A 20906-nucleotide genomic window follows, 5' to 3' on the forward strand; every position below is an offset into this window, starting at 1 on the left:
TTGAGGCATCTCAGGGATTTCTTATGAGGAAATTCCTCATGCTCTTGTTGAGGTCCATGAGTGGACTCTCTTGATGTGCAGTCAAATGCTCTACTATTGAGCTATGGACCCTTGAGATGAATCTCTCCATCTCCCATGACTCGGAGGTAGAAGCTTTTGTCTTCCTTTTTCTCTTTCTAGAGGTTTCTCCGGCCTTAGGTGCCATAAATGGTTATGGAAAAACAAAAAAGCTATGCTTTTACCACACCAAACTTAGAATATTGCTCGCCCTCGAGCAAAAGAAGAAAGAATAGAAAAAGAAGAAGAAGGTATGGAGGAGAGGGAGAGAAGTGTGGGTTTCGGTCATTTGGGGTGGGTTTGGGTGGGAAAGAGATTTTGAATTTGAAGGTAGGTGGGGTTTATGGGGAAGAGATGATGGGTGTGAGAGAGAGGGAGAAGGTAGGTGGGGATCCTGTGGGGTCCACAGATCCTGAGGTGATCCTGTGGGGTCCACAGATCTTGAGGTGTCAAGGATTTCTCATCCCTGCACCTTTTAGGCGTGTAAAATGCCCTCTGCATGCAATCTTGGCATTTAACGCCAGATTGATGCTTGTTTCTAGCGTTAAACGCCCAGATGTAGCATGTTTCTGGCGTTTAACGCCAGCTTGATGCTTGTTTCTGGCGTTAAACGCTAGCTTTCCTCAGGGTACAATCCTGGCGTTTGAATGCCAGGCTGTTGCTTGTTTCTGGCGTTCAATGCTAGATTCATGCTCTGTTCTGGTGTTGAATGCCAGACAGATGCTCCTTATTGGCTTTTAAACGCCAGTAAGTTCTTCCTCCAGGGTGTGCTGTTTTTTATTCTGTTTTTAATTTTAGCAATTGTTTTGTGACTCCATATAATCATGAACCTAATAAAATATAAAAGAACAATAAAAATATAGATAAATAAAAATTGGGTTGCCTCCCAATAAGCGCTTCTTTAATGTCAATAGCTTGACAGTGAGCTCTCATGGAGCTTCACAGATGTTCAGAGCATGATGAGGGCCTCCCAACACCAAACTTAGAGTTTGAATGTGGGGGCTTCTCAACACCAAACTTAGAGTTTGGTTGTGGCCTCCCAACACTAAACTTAGAGTTTGATTGTGGGGACTCTGTTTGACTCTGTATTGAGAGAAGCTTTTCATGCTTCTTCTCCATGGTTGCAGAGGAAGATCATTGAGCTTTAAACACAAGGTAGTCCCCATTCAATTGAAGGACTAGCTCTCCTCTGTCAACATCAATCACAACTCTTGCTGTGGATAGGAAGGGTCTTCCAAGGATGATGCATTCATCCTCCTCCTTCCTAGTGTCTAAGATTATGAAATCAGCAGGGATATAAAGGCCTTTAACCTTCACTAACACGTCCTCTACTAATCCATAAGCTTGTCTTATTGACTTATCTGCCATCTCTAATTAGAATGTGGCAGCCTGTACCTCAAAGATCCCAGTTTCTCTATTACAGATAGTGGTATAAGATTTATACCTGACCCCAGGTCACACAGAGCCTTCTCAAAGGTCATGGTGCCTATGGTACAGGGTATTAAGAATTTACCAGGATCTTGTTTCTTTTGAGGTAAAGTTTGTTGAACCCTTGTATTAAGTTCACTAATGAGCATGGGAGATTCATCTTCCCAAGTCTCATTACCAAACAACTTAGCATTCAGCTTTATGATGGCTCCTAGATATTGAGCAACTTTCTCTCCAGTTACATCTTCATCCTCTTCAGAGGAAGAATAGTTCTCAGAGCTCATGAATGGCAGAAGGAAGTTTAATGGAATCTCTATGGTCTCTATATGAGCCTCAGATTCCTTTAGGTTCTCAATAGGGAACTCCTTCTTGTCTGGGAGACGTCCCATGAAGTCTTCCTCATTGGGATTCACGTCCTCCCCTTCCTCCTTGGATTCGGCCATTTTGATAATATCAATGGCCTTGCACTCTCTTTTTGGATTCTCTTCTGTATTGCTTGGGAGAGTACTAGGAGGAGTTTCAGTGATTTTCTTACTCAGCTGACCCACTTGTGCCTCCAAGTTTCTAATGGAGGACCTTGTTTCATTCATGAAACTTAAAGTGGCCTTGGATAGATCAGAGACTATGTTTGCTAAGCTAGAGGAGCTCTGCTCAGAATTCTCTGTCCGTTGCTGAGAAGATGATGAAAAAGGCTTGCTGTTGCTAAACCTGTTTCTTCCACCATTATTAAAGCCTTGTTGAGGCTTTTGTTGATCCTTCCATGAGAAATTTGGATGATTTCTCCACGAGGAATTATAGGTGTTTCCATAGGGTTCACCCATGTAATTCACCTCTGCCATTGCAGGGTTCTCAGGATCATAAGCTTCTTCTTCAGAAGATGCCTCTTTAGTACTGTTGGATGCATTTTGCCATCCATTCAGACTTTGAGAAATCATGTTGACTTGCTGAGTCAACATTTTATTCTGAGCCAATATGGCATTCAGAGCATCAATTTCAAGAACTTCCTTTTTCTGAGGCGTCCCATTACTCACAGGATTCCTCTCAGAAGTGTACATGAATTGGTTATTTGCAACCATGTCAATAAGTTCTTGAGCTTCTGCAGGCGTTTTCTTTAGGTGAATGGATCCACCTGCAAAATGGTCCAGTGACATCTTAGAGAACTCAGATAGACCATAATAGAATATATCTAAAATGGTCCACTCTGAAAGCATGTCAGAAGGACACCTTTTGGTCATCTGCTTGTATCTTTCCTAAGCTTCATAGAGGGATTCACCATCTTTTTGTTTGAAGGTTTGAACATCCACTCTAAGCTTGCTCAGCTTTTGAGAAGGAAAGAACTTGGCTAAGAAGGCCGTGACCAGCTTATCCCAAGAGTCCAGGCTATCTTTAGGTTGTGAGTCCAACCATGTTCTAGCTCTGTCTCTTACTGCAAAAGGGAAAAGCATGAGCCTGTAGACTTCAGGATCTACTCCATTAGTCTTAACAGTCTCACAGATCTGCAATAACTCAATTAAAAACTGATAGGAATCTTTTGATGGAAGTCCATGAAACTTGTAGTTCTGTTGCATTAGAGCAACTAGTTGAGGCTTCAGCTCAAAATTGTTAGCTCCAATTGTAGGAATTGAGATGCTTCTTCCATCAAATTTGGAAGTAGGTGTAGTATAATCACCAAGTATCCTCCTTGCGCCTCCACCATTATTATTGGGTTCGGCCATGTCTCTCTCTTTTTCGAGATTTTCTGTAAGGTTTTCTCTGAATTGTTGTGCTTTAGCTTCTCTTAGCTTCTTCTTCAGAGTCCTTTCAGGTTCAGGATCTGCTTCAACAAGAATGTTCTTGTCCTTGCTCCTGCTCATATGAAAAAGAAGAGAACAGAAAAAGAAGAGGAATCCTCTATGTCATAGTATAGAGATTCTTTTATGTTAGTAGAAGAAGAAAAGAAGAAATAGAAGGATGAGAAGAGGGAAAATCCGAACACAGAGAGAAGAGAAGGTTTGAATTATAAGTAGAAGAGAAGTGTTAGTAAATAAATAAAATAAATAGAAAGAGATGAGAGAGGGAAGAAGTTCAAAAATTGTTTTGAAAAAAAAAGGTTAGTGATTTTCGAAAATTAAGAGAAGAATTAAAATTAAAATTAAAATTTGAAACAGTTAGTTAATTAAAAAAATTTTGAAAAAGAGGGAAGTGATTTTCGAAAATTAGAAAGAGAAAAGTAGTTAGGTGGTTTTGAAAAAGATAAAAATTAAACAAAAAGTTAATTAGTTAGTTGAAAAAGATTTGAAAATCAATTTTGAAAAGATAAGAAGTTAGAAAAGATTTTGAAATTGATTTTGAAAAAGATATGATTTTGAAAATGGTATGATTGAAAAGATATGATTGAAATTTATTTTGAAAAAGATTTGATTTTTTTAAATTAAAATTAATTACTTGACTAACAAGAAACTTAAAAGATATGATTCTAGAATTTAAAGATTGAACCTTTCTTAATAGGAAAGTAACAAACTTCAAATTTTTGAATCAATCACATTAATTGTTAGTAAAGTTTTTGAAAATTATGAGATAAAGATAAGAAAAAGATTTTGAAAATTAATTTTAAAAAATAAAATTTTCGAAAATAATAAAAAGAAAAAGAAAAAATTTGATTTTGAAAAAGATTTTGAAAAGATAAGATTTTTGAAATTGAAATCTTGACTTGACTAACAAGAAACAACTAATTTTAAAAATTTTTGATTAAGTCAACCCAAAGATTTCGAATTTTTGAGAGAAATAAGGAAAAGATATTTTTTATTTTTGAATTTTTAATGATGAGAGAGAAAAACACAAATATGACCCAAAACATGAAAATTTTGGATCAAAACCAATGATGCATGCAAGAACACTATGAATGTCAAGATAAACACCAATAACACTTTTTTGAAAAATTTTCAAGAAAAGAAAAACATGCAAGACACCAAACTTAGAAATTTTTCATGTTTAAACTCTAAGGATTCTAAAATGCATATGAAAAATAAGAAAAGACACATAACAAGAAAATATGAAGATCAAACAAGAAGACTTACCAAGAACAACTTGAAGATCATGAAGAACACATGCATGAATTTTCGAAAATTTTTTAGAAAAATAAAAATATGCAATTGACACCAAACTTAAAAATTGACTCTAGACTCAAACAAGAAACACAAAATTTTTTGTTTTTATGATTTTATAAATTTTTTTGTAATTTTTTTGAAAAATTTTTGAAAACTTTTTAAAAAGAAAATTACCTAATCTGAGCAACAAGATGAACCGTTAGTTGTCCAAACTTGAACAATCCCCGACAACAGCGCCAAAAACTTGGTGCGCATAAATTGTGATCATCAACAATGGCGCCAAAGACTTGGTTCTCTCAAACGTGAATCACACTTCGTCACAACTTCGCACAACTAACCAGCAAGTGCACTGGGTCATCCAAGTAATACCTTACGTGAGTAAGGGTCGATCCCACGGAGATTGTTGGTATGAAGCAAGCTATGGTCATCTTGTAAATCTCAGTCAGACAGATTATAATGGTTATAATGATTTTCGAAAATAAAGATAAATAAAGATAGAGATACTTATGTAATTCATTGGCGGGAATTTCAAAAAAGTGCATGAAGATGTTGTGTTCCTTCTGAATCTCTGCTTTCCTACTGCTTTCATCCAATCAGTCTTATCCCTTTCCATGGCAAGTGGTGCGCGAAATTGTGATCACTACAACTTCGCACAACTAACCAGCAAGTGCACTGGGTCGTCCAAGTAATACCTTACGTGAGTAAGGGTCGATCCCACGGAGATTGTTGGTATGAAGCAAGCTATGGTCATCTTGTAAATCTTAGTCAGGCAAACTCAAATGGGTAAAGGTGATAAACGCATAAAGCATAGAGATAAGGATAGAGATACTTATGTAATTCATTGGTAGGAACTTCAGATAAGCGCATGAAGATGCCTTCCCTTCCGTCTCTCTGCTTTCCTACTGTCTTCATCCAATCCTTCTTATTCCTTTCCATGGCAAGCTTATGTAGGGTTTCACCGTTGTCAGTGGCTACCTCCCATCCTCTCAGTGAAAACGATTGCATATGCCCTGTCACGGCACGCGGAATTCAGCTGTCGGTTCTCGGTCAGGCCGGAATAGAATCCATTGATTCTTTTTCGTCTGTCACTAACGCCCCGCCTGCTAGGAGTTTGAAGCACGTCACAGTCATTCAATCATTGAATCCTACTCAGAATACCACAGACAAGGTTTAGACCTTCCGGATTCTCTTGAATGCCGCCATCAGTTCTTGCCTATACCACGAAGATTCCGGTTAAAGAATCCAAGAGATATTCACTAGAGCCTTGATTGCTTGTAGAACAGAAGTGGTTGTCAGTCACCTTGTTCATGGGTGAGAATGATGATGAGTGTCACGGATCATCACATTCATCAAGTTGAAGAACAAGTGATATCTTGGACAAAGAACAAGCGGAATTGAATAGAAGAACAATAGTAATTGCATTAATACTCGAGGTACAGCAGAGCTCCACACCTTAATCTATGGTGTGTAGAAACTCCACCGTTGAAAATACATAAGAACAAGAGTGATCATTGGTTTCGGCCCCAGAGAGGGAACCAGAAGAACCAAGATGAAAATACAATAGTAAAAGGTCCTATATATAGAGAACTAGTAGCCTAGGGTGTACAGAGATGAGTAAATGACATAAAAATCCACTTCCGGGCCCACTTGGTGTGTGCTTGGGCTGAGCAATGAAGCATTTTCATGTAGAGACTCTTCTTGGAGTTAAACGCCAGCTTTTATGCCAGTTTGGGCGTTTAACTCCCATTTGGGTGCCAGTTCCAGCGTTTAACGCTGGGATTCCTGAGGGTGACTTTGAACGCCGGTTTGGGCCATCAAATCTTGGGCAAAGTATGGACTATCATATATTGCTGGAAAGCCCAGGATGTCTACTTTCCAACGCCGTTGAGAGCGCGCCAATTGGGCTTCTGTAGCTCCAGAAAATCCACTTCGAGTGCAGGGAGGTCAGAATCCAACAGCATCTGCAGTCCTTTTTAGTCTCTGAATCAGATTTTTGCTCAGGTCCCTCAATTTCAGCCAGAAAATACCTGAAATCACAGAAAAACACACAAACTCATAGTAAAGTCCAGAAAAGTGAATTTTAACTAAAAACTAATAAAAATATACTAAAAACTAACTAGATCATACCAAAAACATACTAAAAACAATGCCAAAAAGTGTACAAATTATCCGCTCATCACAACACCAAACTTAAATTGTTGCTTGTCCCCAAGCAACTGAAAATCATATAAGATAAAAAGAAGAGAATATACTATAGACTCCAAATTATCAATGAAACTTAGCTCCAAATTAGATGAGCGGGACTAGTAGCTTTTTGCCTCCGAACAGTTTTGGCATCTCACTTTATCCTTTGAAATTCAGAATGATTGGCTTCTTTAGGAACTCAGAATCCAGATAGTGTTATTGATTCTCCTAGTTAAGTATGATGATTCTTGAACACAGCTACTTATTGAGTCTTGGCCGTGGCCCAAAGCACTCTGTCTTCCAGTATTACCACCGGATACATACATGCCACAGACACATAATTGGGTGAACCTTTTCAGATTGTGACTCAGCTTTGCTAAAGTCCCCAATTAGAGGTGTCCAGGGTTCTTAAGCACACTCTTTTTGCCTTGGATCACAACTTTATTTCTTTCTTTTTCTTTCTTTTTCTCTTTCTCCTCTTTTTTTTTTCGTTTTTCTCCTTCTCTCTTTTTTTTTTGTATTCACTGTTTTTTCTTGCTTCAAGAATCATTTTTATGATTTTTCAGATCCTCAGTAACATGTCTCCTTTTTCATCATTCTTTCAAGAGCCAACAATTTTAACATTCATGAACCACAAATTCAAAAGACATATGCACTGTTCAAGCATACATTCAGAAAACAAAAAGTATTGCCACCACATCAAACCAATTAAGCTAGTTTTAAATATGAATTTGAAATCCTGTACTTCTTGTTCTTTTGTGATTAAAAACAGTTTTTATTTAAGAAAGGTGATGGATTCATAGGACATTCATAACTTTAAGGCATAGACACTAAGACACTAATGATCATAAGACACAAACATAGACAAACATAAGCATGAAATTTCGAAAAATAGGAAAATAAAGAACAAGGAGATTAAAGAACGGGTCCACCTTAGTGATGGCGGCTTGTTCTTCCTCTTGAAGGTCTTATGGAGTGCTTGAGCTCCTCAATGTCTCTTCCTTGTCTTTGTTGCTCCTCTCTTAGTTGTCCCATGTTGGAACTCAATTCTCCTAGGGAGGTGTTAATTTGCTCCCAATAGTCTTGTGGAGGAAAGTGCATCCCTTGAGGTATCTCAGGGATCTCATGATGAGAGGGGTCTCTTGTTTGCTCCATCCTTTTCTTAGTGATGGGCTTGAGGTCATGCCTTCTCAGTTGAACCGGCTTCCTTATTGAGTTTCTCTTCCATTGAGCGCCCTCTTCACAAATGTTTGTGAGGACTTGGTCCAACCTTTGATCAAAGTTGACCCTTCTTCATGGCCACAACTTCATAGAAGTGGTCTTGATGCACCCTTGAGATGAATCTCTCCATCTCCCATGACTCGGAGGTGAAAGCAAAGCTTTTGCCTTCCCTTTCCTCTTTCTAGAGGTTTCTCCGGCCTTGGATGCCATAAATGGTTATGGAAAAACGAAAAGCAACGCTTTTACCACACCAAACTTAAAAGGTTTGCTCGTCCTCGAGCAAAAGAAGAAAGAAGAGAGTAGAAGAAGAAGAAAAAGAGGAGAGGGAGATGGCTTTGTGGTTCGGCCAAAAGGGAAGAAGTAGTGTTTAGGGTGTGTGAAAATGAAGGAGTGAAGATGATAGTGGGATTTGATAGGTGGGGGTTTTTGGGAGAGAGGTGTTGAGGTGATTGGTGAATGGGTGAAGAAGAGAGAGGGTGGTGGTGTTGATGGGGATCCTGTGGGGTCCACAGATCCTTAGGTGTCAAGGAAAAGTCATCCCTGCACCAAATGGCATTCAAAAACACGTTTTGAGCCAATTCTGGCGTTAAACGCCGGGCTGGTGCCCATTTCTGGCGTTTAACGCCAGGTTCTTGCCCTTTCCTGGCGTTTAACGCCAGTCTGGTGCCCCCTTTCTGGCGTTAAACGCCCAGAATGGTGCCAGACTGGGCGTTAAACGCCCAACTGCTAGCCTCACTGGCGTTTAAACGCCAGTGAGTTCTTCCTCCAGGGTGTGCTATTTTTCTTCCTGTTTTTCATTCTGTTTTTGCTTTTTCAATTGATTTTGTGACTTCTCATGATCATCAACCTACAAAATAAAATAAAATAACAAAGGAAAATATATAAAATATAACATTGGGTTGCCTCCCAACAAGCGCTTCTTTAATGTCATTAGCTTGACAGAGGACTCTCATGGAGCCTCAGAAATGCTCAGAGCTATGTTGGAACCTCCCAACACCAAACTTAGAGTTTGAATGTGGGGGTTCAACACCAAACTTAGAGTTTGGTTATGGCCTCCCAACACCAAACTTAGAGTTTGACTGTGGGGGCTCTGTTTGGCTCTGTTTTGAGAGAAGCTCTTCATGCTTCTTCTCCTTGGTGATAGAGGGATATCCTTGAGCCTTAAACACAAAGGATTCTTCATTCACTTGAATGATTAACTCTCCTCTATCAACATCAATCACAGCCTTTGCTGTGGCTAGGAAGGGTCTGCCAAGGATGATGGATTCATCCATGCACTTCCCAGTCTCTAGGACTATGAAATCAGTAGGGATGTAATGGTCTTCAATCTTAACCAAAACATTTTCTACAAGTCCATGAGCTTGTTTTCTTGAGTTGTCTGCCATCTCTAGTGAGATTTTTGTAGCTTGTACCTCAAAGATCCCTAGCTTCTCCATTACAGAGAGAGGCATGAGATTTACACTTGACCCTAAGTCACACAGAGCCTTCTTGAAGGTCATGGTGCCTATGGTACAAGGTATTGAAAACTTCCCAAGATCCTGCCTCTTTTGAGGCAGTTTCTGCCTAGACAAGTCATCCAGTTCTTTGGTGAGCAAAGGGGGTTCATCCTCCCAAGTCTCATTTCCAAATAACTTGTCATTTAGCTTCATGATTGCTCCAAGGTATTTAGCAACTTGCTCTTCAGTGACATACTCATCCTCTTCAGAGGAAGAATACTCATCAGAGCTCATGAATGGCAGAAGTAATTCCAATGGAATCTCTATGGTCTCATTTTGAGCCTCAGATTCCCATGGTTCCTCATTGGGGAACTCATAGGAGGCCAGTGGACGTCCAGTGAGGTCTTCCTCAGTGGCGTTCACTGCCTCTTCTTCCTCCCAGAATTCGGCCATGTTAATGGCTTTGCACTCTCCTTTTGGATTTTCTTCAGTATTGCTTGGGAGAGCACTAGGAGGGAGTTCAGTGATTTTCTTGCTCAGCTGACCCACTTGTCCTTCCAAGTTTCTAATGGAGGACCTTGTTTCAGTCATGAAACTTTGAGTGGTTTTGATTAGATCAGAGACCATGGTTGCTAAGTCAGAGGTATTCTGCTTAGAACTCTCTGTCTGTTGCTGAGAAGATGATGGAAAAGGCTTGCCATTGCTAAACCTGTTTCTTCCACCATTATTGTTGTTGAAACCTTGTTGAGGTCTCTGTTGATCCTTCCATGAGAAATTTGGATGATTTCTCCATGAAGAATTATAGGTGTTTCCATAGGGTTCTCCTAGGTAATTCACCTCTTCCATTGAAGGGTTCTCAGGATCATAGGCTTCTTCCTCAGATGAAGCTTCCTTAGTACTGCTTGGTGCATTTTGCATTCCAGACAGGCTTTGAGAAATCAAATTGACTTGTTGAGTCAATATCTTGTTCTGAGCCAGAATGGCATTCAGAGCATCAATCTCAAGAACTCCTTTCTTCTGATTAGTCCCATTGTTCACAGGATTCCTTTCAGAAGTGTACATGAATTGGTTATTTGCAACCATTTCAATCAGCTCTTGAGCTTCTGTAGGCGTCTTCTTCAAATGAAGAGATCCTCCAGCAGAGCTATCCAAAGACATCTTGGATAGTTCAGAGAGACCATCATAGAAAATACCTATGATGCTCCATTCAGAAAGCATGTCAGATGGACATTTTCTGATCAATTGTTTGTATCTTTCCCAAGCTTCATAGAGGGATTCTCCATCCTTTTGTCTGAAGGTTTGGACTTCCACTCTAAGCTTACTCAATTTTTGAGGTGGAAAGAACTTTGCCAAGAAGGCATTGACTAGCTTTTCCCAAGAGTCCAGGCTTTCTTTAGGTTGAGAATCCAACCATGTTCTAGCTCTGTCTCTTACAGCAAAAGGGAATAGCATAAGCCTGTAGACCTCAGGGTCAACCCCATTAGTCTTGACAGTGTCACAGATTTGCAAGAACTCAGCTAAAAACTGATGGGGATCTTCCAATGGAAGTCCATGAAACTTGCAATTCTGTTGCATTAGAGAAACTAATTGAGGCTTAAGCTCAAAGTTGTTTGCTCCAATGGCAGGGATAGAGATGCTTCTCCTATAGAAGTCGGGAGTAGGTGCAGTAAAGTCACCCAGCACCTTCCTTGCATTGTTGGCATTGTTGTTTTCGGCTGCCATGTGTTCTTCTTCTTTGAAGAATTCGGTCAGGTCCTTTAAAGAGGGTTGTGCTTTAGCTTCTCTTAGCTTTCTCTTCAAGGTCCTTTCAGGTTCAGGATCAGGCTCAACAAGAATGCTTTTGTCTTTGCTCCTGCTCATAAGAAAGAGAAGGGAACAAGAAAATGTGGAATCCTCTATGTCACAGTATAGAGATTCCTTGAAGTGTCAGAGGAAAAGAAAAGTAGAAGACAGAAGTAGAAAATTCGAACTTATCAAAGAAGATGGAGTTCGAATTTTGCATTAAGGGATAGTGTTAGTCCATAAATAGAAGGATGTGAGAAGAAGGGAAGTAATTTTCGAAAATTAAGTAAAAGATTTTGAAAACATTTTTGAAAAACATTACTTAATTTTCGAAAATGAAAGTGGGAGAGAAGTAAAGTGATTTTTGAAAAAGATTTTGAAATTAGAAGTCAAAAAGATTTGATTGAAAATTATTTTGAAAAAGATGAGGTTAAGAAGATATGATTGGTTTTAAAAAATATGTGATTGAGAAGATATGATTTGAAAACAATTTTAAAAAGATTTGATTTTAAAAATTAATAACTTGGCTATCAAGAAAAGATATGATTCAAACATTAAACCTTTCTCAACAGAAAAGGCAACATACTTGAAATGTTGAATCAAATCATTAATTGATAGCAAGTATCTTTGAAAAAGGAAAGAAATTGATTTTGAAAACATTTGATTGAAAAGATATGATTTGAAAAAGATTTGATTTTGAAAAACTTTGAAAACTTGAAAAAAATTGATTTTGAAAACAAAATCTTCCCCCTTTTGCCATCCTGGCGTTAAACGCCCAGAATGGTGCACATTCTGGCGTTTAACGCCCAAACTACTACCCTTTTGGGCGTTAAACGCCCAGCCAGGCACCCTGGCTGGCGTTTAAACGCCAGTCTGTCTTCTTCACTGGGCATTTTTGAATGCCCAGCTTTTTCTGTATAATTCCTCTGCAGTATGTTCTGAATCTTCAATTCTCTGTATTATTGACTTGAAAAGACACAAATTAAAAATATTTTTGGATTTTTAATAATGAGGAATAATCAAAATGCAACTAAAATCAAATAACAATGCATGCAAGACACCAAACTTAGCAGTTTGTATACTATTGACACTAACAAAATGAAAATGCATATGAGAAACAACAAAACACTCAAGTCAATAAAATTCAAAGATCAAAACAAGGAAATCATCAAGAACAACTTGAAGATTAATGAAGACACATGCATAAATTTGAAAAATGCAAGAAGAACAGAAACATGCAATTGACACCAAACTTAAAATGAGACACTAGACTTAAACAAGAAATATTTTTGGTTTTTATGATTTTGTAATTTTTTTGGATTTTTCGAAAATTAAGAAAAGAAAATAAAGGTATCAAAATTCTTAATGAGAATTCCAGGAATCATGCAATGTTAGTCTAAAGATTTAGTCTAAAGGAATTAGACATAGCTAGCTAAGCTTCAGCAGGATATTGCATTCAAGAGCTAAATTGATGATGATCAATCAGCTTTGGTGATGATAAGAACATCACCTTGAAACACTAGAATTCATTCTTAAGAATTCTGAAGAAAAATAATACCTAATCTAAGCAACAAGATGAATCGTCAGTTGTCCATACACAAACAATCCCCGGCAACGGCGCCAAAAACTTGGTGCGCGAAATTGTGATCACTACAACTTCGCACAACTAACCAGCAAGTGCACTGGGTCGTCCAAGTAATACCTTACGTGAGTAAGGGTCGATCCCACGGAGATTGTTGGTATGAAGCAAGCTATGGTCATCTTGTAAATCTTAGTCAGGCAAACTCAAATGGGTAAAGGTGATAAACGCATAAAGCATAAAGATAAGGATAGAGATACTTATGTAATTCATTGGTAGGAACTTCAGATAAGCGCATGAAGATGCCTTCCCTTCTGTCTCTCTGCTTTCCTACTGTCTTCATCCAATCCTTCTTATTCCTTTCCATGGCAAGCTTATGTAGGGTTTCACCGTTGTCAGTGGCTACCTCTCATCCTCTCAGTGAAAACGATTGCATATGCCCTGTCACGGCACGCGGAATTCAGCTGTCGGTTCTCGGTCAGGCCGGAATAGAATCCATTGATTCTTTTTCGCCTGTCACTAACGCCCCGCCTGCTAGGAGTTTGAAGCACGTCACAGTCATTCAATCATTGAATCCTACTCAGAATACCACAGACAAGGTTTAGACCTTCCGGATTCTCTTGAATGCCGCCATCAGTTCTTGCCTATACCACGAAGATTCCGGTTAAAGAATCCAAGAGATATTCACTAGAGCCTTGATTGCTTGTAGAACAGAAGTGGTTGTCAGTCACCTTGTTCATGGGTGAGAATGATGATGAGTGTCACGGATCATCACATTCATCAAGTTGAAGAACAAGTGATATCTTGGACAAAGAACAAGCGGAATTGAATAGAAGAACAATAGTAATTGCATTAATACTCGAGGTACAGCAGAGCTCCACACCTTAATCTATGGTGTGCAGAAACTCCACCGTTGAAAATACATAAGAACAAGAGTGATCATTGGTTTCGGCCCCAGAGAGGGAACCAGAAGAACCAAGATGAAAATACAATAGTAAAAGGTCCTATATATAGAGAACTAGTAGCCTAGGGTGTACAGAGATGAGTAAATGACATAAAAATCCACTTCCGGGCCCACTTGGTGTGTGCTTGGGCTGAGCAATGAAGCATTTTCGTGTAGAGACTCTTCTTGGAGTTAAACGCCAGCTTTTATGCCAGTTTGGGCGTTTAACTCCCATTTGGGTGCCAGTTCCAGCGTTTAACGCTGGGATTCCTGAGGGTGACTTTGAACGCCGGTTTGGGCCATCAAATCTTGGGCAAAGTATGGACTATCATATATTGCTGGAAAGCCCAGGATGTCTACTTTCCAAAGCCGTTGAGAGCGCGCCAATTGGGCTTCTGTAGCTCCAGAAAATCCACTTTGAGTGCAGGGAGGTCAGAATCCAACAGCATCTGCAGTCCTTTTTAGTCTCTGAATCAGATTTTTGCTCAGGTCCCTCAATTTCAGCCAGAAAATACCTGAAATCACAGAAAAACACACAAACTCATAGTAAAGTCCAGAAAAGTGAATTTTAACTAAAAACTAATAAAAATATACTAAAAACTAACTAGATCATACCAAAAACATACTAAAAACAATGCCAAAAAGTGTACAAATTATCCGCTCATCAGCAAGCTGTATGTAGGGCATCACCGTTGTCAATGGCTACTTCCCATCCTCTTAGTGAAAATGGTCCAAATGCTCTGTCACAGCACAGCTAATCATCTGTCGGTTCTCGATCATGTCGGAATAGAATCCATTGATTCTTTTACGTCTGTCACTACGCTCGTCACAGTCATTCAATCCCTGAATCCTACTCGGAATACCACAGACAAGGTCTAGACCTTCCGGATTCTCAAGAATGACCGCCAATAATTCTAGCTTATACCACAAAGATTCTGATTAAGGAATCCAAGAGATACACGCTCGTTCTAAGGTAGAACGGAAGTGGTTGTTAGTCACGCGTTCATAGGTGAGAATGATGATGAGTGTCACGGATCATCACATTCATCATTTTGAAGTGCAACTAATATCTTAGAACAAGAATAAGTTGAATTGAATAGAAAATAGTAGTAATTGCATTAATACTCGAGGTACAGCAGAGCTCCGCACCTTAATCTATGGTGTGTAGAAACTCCACCGTTGAAAATACATAAGTGATAATGGTCCAGGCATGGCCGAGAGGCCAGCCCCCAAAACGTGATCAATAGTCTCCTAAGATGAACAAAACGATTAAAACTGAGACCAAAGATGTCTAATACAATAGTAAAATGTCCTATTTATACTAGACTAGCTACTAAGATTTACAGAATTGAGTCTAAATACAGAAATCCACTTTCGGGGCCCACTTTGGTGTGTGTTTGGGCTGAGCTTGAGCTTTACATGTGCAGAGACTTTTCTTGAGGTTAAACACCAAGTTGTAACGTGTTTTTGGCGTTTAACTCTGATTTGTGACGTGTTTCTGGCGTTTTACTCCAGAATGTAGCATGGAACTGGCGTTGAATGCCAGTTTGTGTCGTCTAATCTCAAATAAAGTATGGACTATTATACATTGCAGGAAAGCCCTGGATGTCTACCTTCCAACGCAGTTAAGAGCGCGCCATTTGGAGTTTTGTAGCTCCAGAAAATCTATTTCGAATGCAGAGAAGTCAGAATCCAACAGCATCAGCAGTCCTTTGTCAGCCTCCTATCAGATTTTTACTCAGGCCCCTCAATTTCAGCCAGAAAATACCTGAAATCATAGAAAAACACACAAACTCATAGTAAAGTCTAGAAATGTGAATTTTGCATAAAAACTAATAAAAACATCCCTAAAAGTAGCTAGATCCTACTAAAAACTACCTAAAAACAATGCCAAAAAGCGTATAAATTATCCGCTCATCAGTTGTCTCTCAAGGAATTGCAGGGAAGTATGATTTATTATTGGTTATGGAAAAAGGTATATTTTTTGGTTTTTGAAATAGAGAATAAGTAATTAAAATGGCAAGGAAGTAAATTAATTATCATGAACACCAGTGCAAGGTATAAGAATTGGAAATCTCATCCTAGTTATCCTTATCATGTGAGATGAGAATTGGATTTTGCTCCCACTTAGTTAACCCTTAACTAAATAAAGGAAAGTCAAGTGGACTAATCAACTTGATTCCTCATGTCCTAGTCAACTCCTATGGAAAGACTAGTTTTAGAGGGATCCAAATTAATCAATAATTTCCAATTTTCAATCAGCAGCTGAGTTTGACAACTCAAGTGTCACCAATTACTTAACCAAAGCAAAGGGGGGAAATCTAAATTAAATTAAAAGTATTAATAACATAACTTTGAAGAAAGCAATCTTTAGATCTGAAATACCTCAATTTATATTAAATAAGAAAATTAATTCTAACATGGAAAGTTTATAAGCCAAATTGAAAAGATAAATAACAATTAAAGTAATAGAATAAATAAAGTAGAAAATAAATTAAAGGAACATTGAACCTGGAATGAAGAGAAGTAGCCTAATCATAATAGAAATCCGGAATCCTAATCTTAATCCTAATCCTAAATCCTAAGAGATCTGAGAGAGCCTCTCTCTCTAAAAGCTACATCTAAAAACCTAAAATTCTGAATTATGAATGTTGTATTCTGTTGTATTGAGTCTTTGCATGTTCCCTGGATTTATTCTATGTTTTTGGGCCGAAAATTGGGTCAAAACGCGGCCTGAAATCGCCCCCAGCGATTTCTGTTAATTCTGCAGATCGCGCTTGTCACGCGTACGCATCGGTCACGTGTACGCGTTGTTTGACGATTTTCCTCTCCACGCGTGCGCGTCAAGCACGCGCTCGCATTGTTTGCACGAACTCCAATCCACGCGTACGCGTCAAGCACACGCACGCATCGCTATGATTTTGTACAAATCGCGCGCACGCGTCTTCCATGCGTGCACGTCGCTGTTTGCTGGTTGTCTCCTTTATTTCTTGTGCTCCTTCCCTTTTTGCAAGCTTCCTTTCTATCCTCTAAACCATTCCTGCCCTATAAAGCCTGAAACACTTAACACACATATCAAGTCATTGAATGGTAATAAGAGAGGATTAAACATAGCAAATTTAAAGCCCAAAGAAGCATGTTTTCAATTATAGCACAAAATCCGGATGGAAAAAGTAAAACCATGCAAATAGTATGAATAAGTGGGTAAAGAATTGATAAAAACTACTCAATTGAGCACAAGATAAACCATGAAATAGTGGTTTATCAATATGCCAATTCGATTTCAACAATGCCTTCTTGATTAGCAATCTCGAAGAAATAGTGTTCATGATGCAAGTTGAAGGCTTCGTCTCATCCGCTACTCCTCACCATGCTTGCAAGCTCCAACGATCCCTCTATGGGCTTAAGCAAGCCCAGAGCGTGGTTCACCAAGCTAAAGCTCGCCCGCAACAAATTCGGCTTTGACAACACACGGTCAAACACATCTCTCTTTACAAAGTTCACACCAACTTCGGCTACTTATGTCCTCATATATGTAGATGACATCCTAGTAACAGGGAGTTCTCAAACAGAAATTATGACCCTAATCAATCAGTTGCACTCAGTGTTCTCCCTCAAAGACTTGGAAAAAATGAATTACTTTCTTTGTATTGAAGCAGTGAAAAACAGTGATAATGTGATGACTTTGTGTCAAACAAAGTTCATAAAAGAACTATTGGCTAAGGCAGGAATGCAAGATGCAAAAGCAATCCCCACACTAATGGCATCAAACCTGAAACTCTCAGCTCACAATGGGGAGAGCTTTCGAAACCCAGCTCTCTATAGATCAGTAGTAGAAGGACTCCAATATGCAACTATCACCCGACTAAAAATCTCCTATATAGTCAACAAAATGTCACAGTTTATGCACCAACCCTTACAAAGTCACTGGAAAGCCATAAAATAAATCTTGAAATGTACTTGGTAGGGACATCCCAACATGGTTTGAAATTTCAAAAGTCTAATGAGAATAGAATTTATGTATTCACTGACTCTCACTGGGAAAGTGATGTGAATGATAGAAAATCCACAAGTGGGTTTTGTGTATTTTATGGACCTAATATGGTCTTGTGGTCTAGTAGAAAGCAACATGTCGTGTCAAAAAACACCACTAAAACTGAGTACATAGGGATAGCTACTGGACTCACTGAAGTCGTTTGGATGCAAAGTTTGCTCCACGAAATGAGAATACCTTGCACCACCAAACCCAATCTGTATTGTGGTAGTCAAAGTGTTGTATTACTTGTTGCCAACCCAATTCTTCACAACAAAAGCAAGCACTTTGAGCTCAACTTACACTTTGACAGAGACTATGTCACTAAAAAGAAAGTCAATGTAATGCGCATTTTATCCCAAGACTGAATTGTCAATTGCCTAACCAAACCTTTGTCAAGTCCCGCCTTTCTCAAATTCATGGTGAAGCTGAGAGTAGCAGACAGAAGCTGTTGTGGCAGCATCATCCAGGGCTTAGGTAGCAGAGTTGATGTTGATAATTCAGAGAGAAATGCTTGATAAAACAAGGGAGAACCAAATTTAAAAGGATTGAGAGAGCTCATGACAGAACACATACACCCAGACAAAGTTAGTTACTCATTGTCCAATTAGTTCAGTCAGTTACAGTGTTAAGTGAGTTAGTTACAATTAGAAGGATCTACTAGAACCTCTCCTCTCTTTTCTCTAGAACTTCTGATCTCTTTCTATATATAACCAGTTATACGCTGTACCAGTTTAATTTTTCAGTTCAATATACAATAACAGTACTTCTCTCATGGATTTTCTTGCACTTCTTCTCTTTGATTTTCTCTAATTCACTCTGTTTTTTTGTTCGTTAACCTCTAGAGTCTGATACCTCACATTTTGGCTATATGTTTAAAAATTTTGCAAATTACAACTTTAAAAATCATTTTAGTGTATGTGAGAAAGATATTAATTTGTGTTCTTGACAAATTTTTTTATCTAAGTCCAATGAAACTTGTTCAGTAGTCGGGTTCCGAACAGATCGGGTGGATAGATGTAGGGGTGAGGACGCTTTGGCTTGGGTCGCACTGCTTGGGGGTTGTCGAGTGGCCGAGCACTGGAGCACTTGGTCGTGGAGAGATGTTGAGGGGGGGTGCCACCTGCAAAGACACTCCGACGCTCAAGTCAGCAATGTGCAGGCGGGCAGAATGATAGGGTGAGAGGATGTGACGTACCTCGGGGGAAGAGCCAATCTTCCCCTTATATACATGTCAGTAGTGGGCCCCTTGAGAGGACAGGCCCATATCCCCAAGGACATTGTTCTGCAGCCGCGTGCCGGACCGTACAGGACGCGTGTCCGGGTCGGTTGGAGGGCGCGTGTCCGGGTCGGGTAGTATTTGGGTCGGGTCGACCCGTGCAGACCTTGGGCCGGGCCGTAACAGTGCCCCCACGCGCCAATGGTAGTCGTGGGGGCTACCAATGGCGCGTCGTCTCGCAACTCGTCTGGTCGGCCGCTCGTGGGACGGACACGCCCCCGACGCGCGTGTCCCTTGGTTGCTCAAGCAACCGTTTTATCGCTTCGCTTCTTGCGCCGAGCATTAAATGCTCATAATGGGGTGGAAAAACCCTGATTGAAAAGACTATCTTGCCCCCAGCCGTTTCGCGCTTCCTGAGGTGGTTTTTAAATGTTTGGTTTTGTGCTTCTGCGCTTTTTCACACTTCCTATTCCTCTCCTTCTTCACCTCTGCTACGAGATTTCTGTGTATATTGCTGTGGTGCCTTGCGTTTTTACAGTTTCGCAACTTCATCTTCTTCTCATCAATTAAGGTAACTTTCGAACCATTCTCCTTTTTATGCATTATTTTTGTATGTTTGTTGCTTGGTTTTGTTACGGTTGTGTGGCCTTCCAATGGCGGTTATTCGTGTTTAGAGGGGGGGGAGCCATTCCAGGGTAGGCGATTCCCTGTCCACCTCTAGTGTTTTGTCTTTAGTTGGGGAGTAGTGGTGTGCTTGAACTGAGCAACCGATCTACCGATCTCTTAGACTAACTGGATGATCCCCCCGTGTAGGTATGGCTCGCACGGTCTCCCGGGCTTCCGTTAACCCCGCAGCGTATGATCCGTATGCCTGGGTTGTTTCCGACGTGAAGGAATCACCCAATCAAATGGGCGAGGAGGAGCTCACCGAGTTCCGACAAGCCGGGTACCTATGTGGAGGGACTGACGAGGAGGCTAATTATGATGTCTTCGTCCCGGCTCCTCACGAGTGTTTGTACGAAATCAACTTCCAACCCCGCCAGGTCGCCGACTGGATCTGGTTCTACAAAGCCATGTTCACTCAAGTCGGAGTCCGTATACCGTTTTCAGCCTTTCAAATGGCGCTTTTGAATCGAATCTCCGTGTCACCGTCGCAGTTGCATCCGAACAGTTGGGCCTCAATCCGCTGTTTCGAGATGGTCTGTGAATATCTCGACCTGCCGGTTGGTGGACGAAATTGTGAACTATACTTTTTCACGACTCTCATAATCCCTGGTACTGGCTCCAAGAACTTGGTGCGCTTAATACCATGGCATTACACAATTTCGCACAACTAACCAGCAAGTGCACTGGGTCGTCCAAGTAATAAACCTTACGTGAGTAAGGGTCGATCCCACGGAGATTGTTAGTATTGAAGCAAGCTATGGTCATCTTGTAAATCTTAGTCAGGCAAACTCAGATATATATGGTGATGAACGAAAATAACATAAAAGATAAAGATAGTGATACTTATGTATATCATTGGTATAAGAGCTTCAGACAAGTGTATGAAGATGCCTTCCCTTCCGTCTCTCTGCTTTCCTACTGTCTTCATCCAACCCTTCTTACTCCTTTCCATGGCAAGCTCGTATAGGGTCTCACTGTTGTCAGCAGCTACCTCCCATCCTCGCAGTGAAAGCTAATGCTCAATACTCTGTCACAGTACGGCCAATCACCAGTTCGGTTCCCTCCCCTACCGGAATAGAATAACTCTTTTGCGTCTGTCACTAACGCCCAGTAGGTTACAGGTTTGAAGCACGTCACAGTCATTTAGTCATTGAATCCTACTCAGAATACCACAGACAAGGTTAGACTTTCCGGATTCTCTTGAATGCTGCCATCAGTTCTTGCCTATACCACGAAGACTCTGATCTCACGGAATGGTTGGCTCGTTTGTCA

At 40.0% G+C, this 20906-nt stretch overlaps 2 non-coding genes across 2 annotated transcripts; both read left to right on the plus strand.

Annotated features, from left to right (window-relative positions):
* Positions 1-2690: 2690 nt before the first annotated feature.
* LOC130938506 (small nucleolar RNA R71) lies at positions 2691-2798 on the plus strand. Its single transcript, XR_009069670.1, has one exon. It is a non-coding gene; the product is annotated as a small nucleolar RNA R71 (small nucleolar RNA).
* A 7830-nt stretch (positions 2799-10628) lies between these two features.
* Positions 10629-10732, plus strand: LOC130938174 (small nucleolar RNA R71). The gene has a single exon (XR_009069349.1). It is a non-coding gene; the product is annotated as a small nucleolar RNA R71 (small nucleolar RNA).
* Positions 10733-20906: the final 10174 nt, after the last annotated feature.

This window comes from Arachis stenosperma, chromosome 6 (genome assembly GCF_014773155.1).
Source record: "Arachis stenosperma cultivar V10309 chromosome 6, arast.V10309.gnm1.PFL2, whole genome shotgun sequence".
NCBI classification, from domain to species: Eukaryota; Viridiplantae; Streptophyta; class Magnoliopsida; order Fabales; family Fabaceae; genus Arachis; species Arachis stenosperma.